Source organism: Coregonus clupeaformis, unplaced genomic scaffold (assembly GCF_020615455.1).
Source record: "Coregonus clupeaformis isolate EN_2021a unplaced genomic scaffold, ASM2061545v1 scaf1591, whole genome shotgun sequence".
NCBI lineage: Eukaryota > Metazoa > Chordata > Actinopteri > Salmoniformes > Salmonidae > Coregonus > Coregonus clupeaformis.
In genome coordinates, this window is record NW_025535045.1 from 26,141 (window position 1) to 37,648 (window position 11,508).

The 11,508-nt window shown below is 43.9% G+C and overlaps 1 long non-coding RNA gene across 1 annotated transcript; it reads left to right on the forward strand.

The window, feature by feature from the left end:
• LOC123487272 lies at positions 1–10,469 on the forward strand. The gene is made up of 2 exons (XR_006659700.1): positions 1–107; positions 10,309–10,469. It is a non-coding gene; the product is annotated as an uncharacterized LOC123487272 (long non-coding RNA).
• The last annotated feature ends 1,039 nt before the right edge of the window (positions 10,470–11,508 follow it).

Genomic DNA, 11,508 nt, shown 5'->3' on the forward strand with positions numbered 1-11,508 from the left:
CTCTGTTCCTTTAATTCCATTCCAACCATCATAATGAGCCCGTCCTCCTATAGCTCCTCCTACCAGCCTCCACTGATAGCCAACAGACAGGACTGCAAAATTTGAAGGTAATCGGAATAGTTTTATTAGCCACACATACAAGGTTCTAGGAAATTGTCTTGGTGTCACTTAAAATGTCTATACATGAGAAACAAAAAAACACGATACATGTGTGTACAACAACACTGAAGTCATTGAAGTGATGGAAGGTGTAAAGTAATGCAACATTACTGTTAGCTGAAGTGATGGACGGTGTAAAGTAATGCATCATTACTGTAACTGAAGTGATGGAAGGTGTAAAGTAATGCAACATTACTGTTAGCTGAAGTGATGGATGGTGTAAAGTAATGCAACATTACTGTTAGCTGAAGTGATGGACGGTGTAAAGTAATGCATCATTACTGTAACTGAAGTGATGGAAGATGTAAAGTAATGCAACATTACTGTTAGCTGAAGTGATGGACGGTGTAAAGTAATGCAACATTACTGTTAGCTGAAGTGTTGGACGGTGTAAAGTAATGCATCATTACTGTAACTGAAGTGATGGACGGTGTAAAGTAATGCAACATTACTGTTAGCTGAAGTGATGGACGGTGTAAAGTAATGCATCATTACTGTAACTGAAGTGATGGAAGGTGTAAAGTAATGCAACATTACTGTTAGCTGAAGTGATGGACGGTGTAAAGTAATGCAACATTACTGTTAGCTGAAGTGATGGACGGTGTAAAGTAATGCATCATTACTGTAACTGAAGTGATGGAAGGTGTAAAGTAATGCAACGTTACTGTTAGCTGAAGTGATGGAAGATGTAAAGTAATGCATCATTACTGTAACTGAAGTGATGGACGGTGTAAAGTAATGCAACATTACTGTTAGCTGAAGTGATGGACGGTGTAAAGTAATGCATCATTACTGTAACTGAAGTAATGGAAGGTGTAAAGTAATGCATCATTACTGTAACTGAAGTGATGGAAGGTGTAAAGTAATGCAACCTTACTGTTAGCTGAAGTGATGGACGGTGTAAAGTAATGCATCACTTCAGGTAGCTTAGTGGGTAAGAGCGTTGTGCCAGTAACCGAAAGGTCGCTGGTTCTAATCCCTGAGCCGACTAGGTGAAAAATCTGTCGATGTGCCCTTAAGCAAGGCACTTAACCCTAATTGCTCCTGTAAGTCGCTCTGGATAAGAGCGTCTGCTAAATGACTAAAATGTAAATGTAAAAATGCATCATTACTGTAACTGAAGTAATGGAAGATGTGAAGTAATGCATCATTACTGTTAACTGAAGTGATGGACGGTGTAAAGTGTAGTATCATTACTGTTAACTGAAGTGATGGACAGTGTAAAGTAATGTATCATTACTGTAACTGAAGTCATTGAATTGATGGAAGGTGTAAAGTAATGCATCATTACTGTTAACTGAAGTGATGGAAGGTGCTGCAGTGTGTGTATTTGGCCACTAGAGGGAAGTCTAACATCACATCTAACTGATAGGAAAGATGGAACATCCTATTGATGATGACAGGTCTCTCTCTACAGTTAAGCTCAGTAGCAGTCAGATCACTCCGTGTGAGAGAGAGAGAGTGGGGGGAGCTGAGCCACCTGCAGTCACAGGAGCTGTTGCAGAGATGACCTTTCACCCCTAAACACTGACCACTAAGCTCTGGAGTTACCACCCTCCCTCTTTTTTTCTCTCTATTTCCATCTCTATCTATCTCTCTGAGATCATATTATGGTTGGTTACATTGTTTCATGATTGCATCATGCATTCCTATTACACTTATTATGTGTAATGGAATAAATGTTGTAGATCTTAATGTTTTTCCACATAATCCTGGACTATCGGACCACCATTTTATTACGTTTGCAATCGCAACAAATAATCTGCTCAGACCCCAACCAAGGAGCATCAAAAGTCGTGCTATAAATTCTCAGACAACACAAAAATTCCTTGATGCCCTTCCAGACTCCTTCTGCCTACCCAAGGACGTCAGAGGACAAAAATCAGTTAACCACTTAACTGAGGAACTCAATTTAACCTTGCGCAATACCCTAGATGCAGTTGCACCCCTAAAAACGAAAAACATTTGTCATAAGAAACTAGCTCCCTGGTATACAGAAAATACCCGAGCTTTGAAGCAAGCTTCCAGGAAATTGGAACGGAAATGGCGCCACACCAAACTGGAAGTCTTCCGACTAGCTTGGAAAGACAGTACCGTGCAGTACCGAAGAGCCCTCACTGCTGCTCGATCATCCTACTTTTTCCAACTTAATCGAGGAAAATAAGAACAATCCAAAATTTCTTTTTGATACTGTTGCAAGGCTAACTAAAAAGCAGCATTCCCCAAGAGAGGATGGCTTTCACTTCAGCAGTAATAAATTCATGAACTTCTTTGAGGAAAAGATCATGACCATTAGAAAGCAAATTACGGACTCCTCTTTGAATCTGCGTATTCCTCCAGGGCTTAGCTGTCCTGGATCTGCACAGACTCTGCGAGGGCCTGGGATCGGGAGAGACACTTAAGTGTTTTAGTACTATATCTCTTGACACAATGATGAAAATAATCATGGCCTCTAAACCTTCAAGCTGCATACTGGATCCTATTCCTACTAAACTGTTGAAGGAGCTGCTTCCTGTGCTTGGCCCTCCTATGTTGAACATAATAAACAGCTCTCTATCCACTGGATGTGTACCAAACTCACTAAAAGTGGCAGTGATAAAGCCTCTCTTGAAAAAGCCAAACCTTGACCCGGAAAATATAAAAAACTATCGGCCTATATCGAATCTTCCATTCCTCTCAAAAATTTTGAAAAAGCTGTTGCGCAGCAACTCACTGCCTTTCTGAAGACAAACAATGTATACGAAATGCTTCAGTCTGGTTTTAGACCCCATCATAGCACTGAGACTGCACTTGTGAAGGTGGTAAATGACCTTTTAATGGCGTCAGACCGAGGCTCTGCATCTGTCCTCGTGCTACTAGACCTTAGTGCTGCCTTTGACACCATCGATCACCACATTCTTTTGGAGAGACTGGAAACCCAAATTGGTCTACACGGACAAGTTCTGGCCTGGTTTAGATCTTACCTGTCGGAAAGATATCAGTTTGTCTCTGTGAATGGTCTGTCCTCTGACAAATCAACTGTACATTTCGGGTGTTCCTCAAGGTTCCGTTTTAGGACCACTATTGTTTTCACTATATATTTTACCTCTTGGGGATGTTATTCGAAAACATAATGTTAATTTTCACTGCTATGCGGATGACACACAGCTGTACATTTCAATGAAACATGGTGAAGCCCCAAAATTGCCCTCGCTAGAAGCCTGTGTTTCAGACATAAGGAAGTGGATGGCTGAAAACTTTCTACTTTTAAACTCGGACAAAACAGAGATGCTTGTTCTAGGTCCCAAGAAACAAAGAGATCTTCTGTTAAATCTGACAATTCATCTTGATGGTTGTAAAGTCGTCTCAAATAAAACTGTGAAGGACCTCGGCGTTACTCTTGACCCTGATCTCTCTTTTGACGAACATATCAAGACTGTTTCAAGGACAGCTTTTTTCCATCTACGTAACATTGCAAAAATCTGAAATTTTCTGTCCAAAGATGATGCAGAAAAATTAATCCATGCATTTGTTACTTCTAGGTTAGACTACTGCAATGCTCTACTTTCCGGCTACCCGGATAAAGCACTAAATAAACTTCAGTTAGTGCTAAATACGGCTGCTAGAATCCTGACTAGAACCAAGAAATTTGATCATATTACTCCAGTGCTAGCTTCCCTACACTGGCTTCCTGTTAAGGCAAGGGCTGATTTCAAGGTTTTACTGTTAACCTATAAAGCGTTACATGGGCTTGCTCCTACCTATCTTTCCGAGTTGGTCCTGCCGTACATACCAATACGTACGCTACGGTCACAAGACGCAGGCCTCCTAATTGTCCCTAGAATTTCTAAGCAAACAGCGGGAGGCAGGGCTTTCTCCTATAGATCTCCATTTTTATGGAACAGTCTGCCTACCCATGTGAGAGACGCAGACTCGGTCTCAACCTTTAAGTCTTTACTGAAGACTTATCTCTTCAGTAGGTCATATGATTGAGTGTAGTCTGGCCCAGGAGTGTGAAGGTGAACGGAAAGGCTCTGGAGCAACGAACCGCCCTTGCTGTCTCTGCCAGGCCGGTTCCCCTCTCTCCACTGGGATTCTCTGCCTCTAACCCTGTTACAAGGGCTGAGTCACTGGCTTGCTGGTGCTCTTTCATGCCGTCCCTGGGAGGGGTGCGTCACTTGAGTGGGTTGAGTTACTGACGTGATCTTCCTGTCTGGGTTGGCGCCCCCCTTGGTTTGTGCTGTGGTGGAGACCTTTGTGGGCTATACTCGGCCTTGTCTCAGGATTGTAAGTTGGTGGTTGAGGATATCCCTCTAGTGGTGCGGGGGCTGTGCTTTGGCAAAGTGGGTGGGGTTATATCCTTCCTGTTTGGCCCTGTCCGGGGGTTTCTTCGGATGGGGCCACAGTGTCTCCGGACCGCTCCTGTCTCAGCCTCCAGTATTTATGCTGCAGTAGTTTATGTGTCGGGGGGCTGGGGTCAGTTGGTTATACCTGGAGTACTTCTCCTGTCTTATCCAGTGTCCTGTGTGAATTTAAGTATGCTCTCTCTAATTCTCTCGTTCTCTCTTTCTCTCTGAGAACCTGAGCCCTAGGACCATACGTCAGGACTACCGGGCATGCTGACACCTTGCTGTCCCCAGTCCGCCTGGCCTTGCTGCTATTCCAGTTTCAACTGTTCTGCCTGCGGTTACGAAACCCCTACCTGTCCCAGACCTGCTGTTTTCAACTCTTAATGATCGGATATGAATTGCCAACTGAGAGACCTGAGCCCTAGGACCATACGTCGGGACTACCGGCCGTGGTGACTCCTTGCTGTCCCCAGTCCGCCTGGCCTTGCTGCTATTCCAGTTTCAACTGTTCTGCCTGCGGTTATGGAACCCCTACCTGTCCCAGACCTGCTGTTTTCAACTCTTAATGATCGGCTATGAAAAGCCAACTGAGATTTATTCCTGATTATTATTTGACCATGCTTGTCATTTATGAACATTTTTGAACATCTTGGCATGGTTCTGTTATAATCTCCACCCGGCACAGCCAGAAGAGGACTGGCCACCCCTCATAGCCTGGTTCCTCTCTAGGTTTCTTCCTAGGTTTTGGCCTTTCTAGGGAGTTTTTCCTAGCCACCGTGCTTCTACACCTGCATTACTAGCTGTTTGGGGTTTTAGGCTGGGTTTCTGTACAGCACTTCGAGATATCAGCTGATGTATGAAGGGCTATATAAAATAAAATTGATTGATTGATTGATTGATTATAAAAAATATACAGTACCAGTCAAAGGTTTGGACACACCTACTCATTCATGGGTTTTTCTTTATTTCTTTACTATTTTCTACATTGTTGAATAATAGTGAAGACATCAAAACTATGAAATAACACATATGGAATCATGTAGTAACCAAAAAAGTGTTAAACAAATCAAAATATATTTTATATTTGAGATTCTTCAAATAGCCACCCTTTGCCTTGATGACAGCTTTGCACACTCTTGGCATTCTCTCAACCAGCTTCACCTGGAATGCTTTTTCAACAGTCTTGAAGGAGTTCCCACATATGCTGAGCACTTGTTGGCTACTTTTCCTTCACTCTGTGGTCCGACTCATCCCAAACCATCTCAACTGGGTGGAGGTCTGGGGATTGTGGAGGCCAGGTCATCTGATGCAGCACTCCATCACTCTCCTTGGTAAAATAGCCCTTACACAGCCTGGAGGTGTGTTGGGTCATTGTCCTGTTGAAAAACAAATTATAGTTCCACTAACCCAAACCAGATGGGATGCTGTGGTAGCCATGCTGGTTAAATGTGCCTTGAATTCTAAATAAATCACAGACAGTGTCACCAGCAAAGCACCCCCACACCATAACACCTCCTCCTCCGTGCTTTACGGTGGGAAATACACATGCGGAGATCATCCGTTCACCCACACCGTGTCTCGAAACAAAACATCTAAAATTTTGACTCTAGACCAAAGGACACATTTCCACCGGTCTAATGTCCATTGCTTGTGTTTATTGGCCCAAGCAAGTCTCTTCCTCTTATTGGTGTCCTTTAGTAGTGGTTTCTTTGCAGCAATTCGACCATGAAGGCCTGATTCACACAGTCTCCTCTGAACAGTTGATGTTGAGATGTGTCTGTTACTTGAACACTTTGAAGCATTTATTTGGGCTGCAATTTCTGAGGCTGGTAACGCTAATGAACTTATCCTCTGCAGCAGAGGTAACTCTGGGTCTTCCATTCCTGTGGCGGTCCTCATGAGAGCCAGTTTCATCATAGCGCTTGATGGTTTTTGCGACTGCACTTGAAGAAACTTTCAAAGTTCTTTAAATATTCCATACAAGCGTCTGGAACTGTTAACTGAAGTCATTGAAGTGATGGACGGTGTAAAGTAATGTATTAATACTGTTAACTGACGAGATGGACAGTGTAAAGTAATGCATCATTATTGTAACTGAAGTCATTGAAGTGATGGATGGTGTAAAGTAATGCATAATTACTGTTAGCTGAAGTGATGGACGGTGTAAAGTAATGTCTTAATACTGTTAACTGACGAGATGGACAGTGTAAAGTAATGCATCATTACTGTATCGGAAGTGATGGACGGTGTAAAGTAATACATCATTACTGTAACCATCCATCACTTCAATTACTTGAGTTAACAAATAGTGATGCATTACTTTACACCTTCCATCACTTCAATTACTTCAGTTAACAGTTCTATTGGAGGGATGCGACACCATTCTTCCACGGGAAATTCCATCATTTGGGGTTTTGTTGATGGTGGTGGAAAACGCTGTCTAAGGCGCCGCTCCAGAATCTCCCATAAGTATTCAATTGTGTTGAGATCTGGTGACTGAGACAGCCATGGCATATGGTTTATATCATTTTCATGCTCATCAAACCATTCAGTGACCAGTTGTACCCTGTGGATGGAGGCAGTGTCTAATGGCTAAAATAATGGCCTGCCCATCATTTTTATACATGACCCTAAGCATGATGGGATGTTAATTGCTTAATTAACTCAGGAACCACACCTGTGTGGAAGCACCTGCTTTCAATATACTTTGTATCCCTCATTTACACAAGTGTTTCGGTTATTTGGGCAGTTACCTGTGTATACGGTGGAGTCAGAAATGATTGACATGAAAATATAACTCTTTGGCAATGCACACCAGTGGTGGGTTTGGTGTCTAAATTAGAATGCATAAGCAGAAAATAACCCCATACCTACTGTAAAATATGGTGGTGGATCTTTGACGTTATGGAGCTATTTTGCTTCCACTGGTCCTGGGGCCATTCTTATGGTCATCGGTATCATGAACTTTACCCAGTAGGCCTACCAGGATATTTTAGCCAAAAACCTGGTTGCCTCTTCCAGGAGGCTGAAACTTGGCCACAAGTGGATCTTCCAGCAAGACAATAACCACAAGCATATATCAAATTCCACATAGAAATGGTTAATTGGCCACAAAATCAACATTTTGCAATGGCCATCTCAGTCTCCGGATTTGAAACCCATTGAAAACCTGTGGTTTGAATTGAAGAGGGCAGTCAATAAGCACATATTAAGGTTATCAAGGATGTGGAAAGATTTGGTATGAAGGAATGGTCTAAAATCCCTCCCAATGTGTTCTCCAACTCATTAAACATTTTAGAAAAAGGCTCAGTGCCGTTATCCTTGCAAGGTGAGGTATTGAAAGGTATTGAAAACAGGGGTGTCAATAATTTTGACCCCTACCTTTTGAGAAAAAACAACTATTACTTGTTAAACAAAATCTCTTTCTCTGAGCAATTGTATTAGTATAAAATAATATAATTTCCCAATTTTTATGAGCATACAATATAGTCATTATTGCTAATATTGATCAAGGGTGTCAATAATCTCAGACCCAGAGCTCCAAAAGTATTGGGACAGTGACACATTTGTTGTTGTTTTGGCTCTGTATTCCAGCAGAGCTCACTGTATACACACACACTCACACTCACACACACACACACAGAGACACAAACCCTCTCTTTGAAGTTTTAGCTCCTCATATAAGGCTAACACCTTTAATCAATTCTAACTTACTGTCGGATTAAACGTATATCCTCCACATTCCTCATCACACACACTGAGCCACATTGCCTCTTCACGGTTGTTACAGATAGTTAGGGAGGGAGAGAGAGAGAGAGAGAGAGAGAGAGAGAGAGAGAGAGAGAGAGAGAGAGAGAGAGAGAGAGAGAGAGAGAGAGAGAGAGAGAGAGAGAGAGAGAGAGAGAGAGAGAGAGAGAGAGAGAGAGAGACGAGAGAGAGAGAGAGAGAGAGAGAGAGAGATGTCCAGGCCCCAGGAATATCCTCTGATGTTCATAATCAAATAGTTTGGGATGTTTTGGGAATGGTTAGGGAAAGGCTATATGTGTATATAACGCTAGGATTGTTGTTTCAGACAGCACAAGACAAGAGAACAGAGAGATCAAAGAGAGAGAGAGAAGTGTGTGTGTGTTTGCAGGCGCGCACTTGCGTGCTAGTGTGTGTGTATATATGAGGGAGTGTGACATGGTGTAGAGATGTCCTGGTGTCAGTGTTTATAGTTCTTACCACTGTTCTGTGTCAGTTATCAGCATGTTGCAACCTTGAACTGAACATTTTCACTTAGATTCTCAACACTGTTTCACACTATGACTAACGGCTGGTGACTCTGAGGTTGTGTCTGAAAATGCCTATTCCCTGTATAGTGCATTATGGGTCATGTTCAAAAGTAGTGCACTATAAATGGAATAGGGTGCAAGTCAGAACAGACCTCTAGCAATGTGAGCTCTATCCCTCTCTTCCTTTCTCTCCCTTCCTCCATCTCTCTATCCCTCTCTCTCCCTCCCTCCATCTCTCTATACCTCTCTCTCTCTCTCCCTCCCTCCATCTCTCTCCCTCTCTCTCTCTCTCTCCCTCCCTCCATCTCTCTATCCCTCTCTCTCTCCCTCCCTTATTCCATCTCTCTCTCCCTCTCTCGCTCTCCCTCCCTCCCTCCATCTCTCTATCCCTCTCTCTCTCCCTCCCTTATTCCATCTCTCTCTCCCTCTCTCTCTCTCTCTCCCTCCCTCCATCTCTCTCTCTCTCTCTCTCTCCCTCCATCTCTCTATCCCTCTCTCTCTCCCTCCCTTATTCCATCTCTCTCTCCCTCTCTCGCTCTCTCTCCCTCCCTCCATCTCTCTATCCCTTCCTCCATCTCTCTATCCCTCTCTCTCTCTTTCTCTCCCTCTCTCGCTCTCTCCCTCCATCTCTCTATCCCTCTCTCTCTCTCTCTCCCTCCCTCTCTCTCTCTCTCTCTCTCTCTCTCTCTCTCTCTCTCTCTGTCTCTCTCTCTCCCTCCTCTCTCTCTCTCTCTCTCTCTCTCTCTCTCTCTCTCTCTCTCTCTCTCTCTCTCTCTCTCTCTCTCTCCCTCCCTCCATACATCTCTCCCTCACTCCCTCCCTCTTTTGCTCTCTCTCTCTCTCTCTCCATCTCTCCCTCCCTCCATCTCTCTATCCCTCTCTCTCTCTCTCTCCATCTCTCCCTCCTTTTGAAGTGAGCTACCAGGAAAACAGAAGGAATCCCCCATGGAGAGGAGAGCAGGGAGAGATAGAAGGAGGGGGGGAATATTGTGTGGGTGAATGTTTTTGAGGAAAGTTATTGAATCCAGATTTGATGTTTAAAAAAGAAATAGCGAGGTATGGCGAGAGGAATGGAATGAGGGATGTCTTTTATTCCTCCTTTCTTCTGCCTTTCACACAGAGCAGTAGGGGTTGGCTGTGTGTGTGTGTGTGTGTGTATTCTGTCTTGAAACAGTTGTAACAACAGGGGTGTTCATATGAGAGGAACTGTCACATCAATACTGTTCTATTTTAGTTATTCACAGGCCCTTTACACACCTCAGCAGCTCGGTGTGTGTGTTTTTGTGTGTGCGTGTGTGTGAGGGAGGGAGGGAGGGTAGAGGAGGGGAGGTAGAGAAGATGATGACTTTGAGGGGGAGAGGCAACACCCTAATGAAGAACAAGCAGGGAGGGAGAAGGGAGGGAGGAAGAGGGAGGAAAGGGGGGGGGGTTCTTGGAACCAGATGTCAGGAATCACTGGTGGGATGAAGCACTGCACTTGAATGATGACACTGTTCTGTCTCGTCTTTTGTCTCCAGTCACTCTGTTCTTTTCCCCTCTTCCTCCAGCAGGTGTTTTGGAAGGAATCTAAAGCTGGGAACACAATTCCAAACTGCTGAAATCCTTTCACAATTAAATGAATTACATAAAGATTAGGACGTTGTACGAACATGAAGTTCATTTGTAATCAGTATCGGTTTAACTGAAAATAAATGAATCAGTAAAATGACGGGGAAACAGCACTGTTTTTCTTGTTAGTCAAGGTCTCCTTGATAACCATTATCCACATTTTCCTGTAAACTGACCACACTGATCAACACATTGGAGAGGGAGTCATGGGGTGTGTGTGTTTATGGGAAATCCGCTGTGTGAAGGCCAATGCTGATGCCTACAGAATTAAAGAGGAGCAATGAGAGAGAGAGAGAGAGCGAGAGAAAGAGAGATAGAGAGAGAGAGAGAGAGAGAGAGAGAGAGAGAGAGAGAGAGAGAGAGAGAGAGAGAGAGAGAGAGAGAGAGAGAGAGAGAGAGAGAGAGAGAGAGAGAGAGAGAGAGAGAGAGAGAGAGAGAGAGATGGAGGAAGGGATAGAGAGATGGAGGAAGGGATAGAGAGATGGAGGGAGGGAGAGAGAGAGAGAGAGAGAGAGAGAGAGAGAGAGAGAGAGATAGAGAGATGGAGGAAGGGATAGAGAGATGGAGGGAGAGAGAGAGAGAGAGAGAGAGAGAGAGAGAGAGAGAGAGAGAGAGAGAGAGAGAGAGAGAGAGAGAGAGAGAGAGAGAGAGAGAGAGAGAGAGAGAGAGAGAGAGAGAGAGAGAGAGAGATGGAGGAAGGGATAGAGAGATGGAGGAAGGGATAGAGAGATGAGGGAGGGAGAGAGAGAGAGAGAGAGAGAGAGAGAGAGAGAGAGCGAGAGAGAGAGAGAGATGGAGGAAGGGATAGAGAGATGGAGGAAGGGATAGAGAGATGGAGGGAGAGAGAGAGAGAGAGAGAGAGAGAGAGAGAGAGAGAGAGAGAGAGAGATGGAGGAAGGGATAGAGAGATGGAGGAAGGGATAGAGAGATGGAGGGAGGGAGAGAGAGAGAGAGAGAGCGAGAGAGAGAGAGAGAGAGAGAGAGAGAGAGTCTATATTTGGTGCTATTTCACAGGGGACTTCAGGTCTAAATACCCAGCAACACTTTCTACTCCACCCATTCCATTGGTCCCAATACAACACTGTAGGCCTATAAACTACATATTGGCTTATAGAGAGAACTATTCTATGTGCCGATGT